Below are 951 nucleotides of genomic sequence, written 5' to 3'. Positions count from 1 at the left end.
GTTGTTGAAGAGTTCTAAGTAATATAAACTTTATTTTAGTTTGTATGAACCAAAGAACTGCACTACTAGTGGCAATTTGTACACTATACTCATTGGTTTTACTTGTTCAAAAAAATTTATTCTTGAATGAAACACATGAAGATAATTATAATCATTGACATACAGGGCAAAGAACTGTATTTTAGAGTAGTTTGTATTTACACTGCCGGTTTAATTGTATTAGATATTTTTTAGAATGTATTTGTTCCAATAATAAATCTTTGTCAATGGATTCTTGCTGGCCAAGCACATTTATTAGATAGGCTATACCCCAAACCATACATCACTCAGTCTTTCATTACACTCTGTCTGGCATTTTTTGGTTGTGTTTTATGTCAGTCAGGGTCTTAACCCATGTAAATAGATTAACAAAGAAATCAGTCAATTCAGTGAACCCACTAAATTCTCTAATGGCATAGGAAAATGGTAAGTGCTCTGGAGTTCAGTATAATATCAGTGAGTTTAATGACTCAGAAGAGAGTTCTATTCCATCTCTTTAATCATTTTGTGATATTGACCTTACCCTGTTTTGTCTTGGTTTTTTATTCTTTCTTAAGGTTATTCTAACTGTGATAGGTTTTTATTTTGATGAAATTGAAACAGCAACTTCATGCCATTTTCATAATTTTTGGTACCTTATTTTTACCTAATAAAGTATTGGCTGATCTTTTCAGGTGTCTGTTTTTAGAACACTGTGTCTAGGGCAAGTTTGCTTTTGTCAGTCTGTTTTATAGCTATCTTTGGCTTTTATAGCATTAATATTTAAAAGTAATGATGATCGATAAATTCCGATTTTTCTTGAAGACATTTGGCTTCATCATTTTGACTCAAAATCACAAAACTTGAATATTCTGATAATACAGTAATTTTTCTATGCAAAATTTTTAAAAGACTGTTCTATTAGGTTAGATA

At 30.5% G+C, this 951-nt stretch overlaps 1 protein-coding gene across 1 annotated transcript in view; it reads left to right on the top strand.

The window, feature by feature from the left end:
- Window positions 1–951, top strand: part of ARL15 (ADP-ribosylation factor-like 15) — a 397,981-nt gene that overhangs the window by 148,016 nt on the left and 249,014 nt on the right. The window lies entirely within an intron of this gene.

This window comes from Propithecus coquereli, unplaced genomic scaffold, assembly GCF_000956105.1.
Source record: "Propithecus coquereli isolate 6110/MARCELLA unplaced genomic scaffold, Pcoq_1.0 Scaffold47, whole genome shotgun sequence".
Classification (NCBI taxonomy): Eukaryota; Metazoa; Chordata; class Mammalia; order Primates; family Indriidae; genus Propithecus; species Propithecus coquereli.
This window is presented reverse-complemented; position numbering and strand designations above follow the sequence as displayed.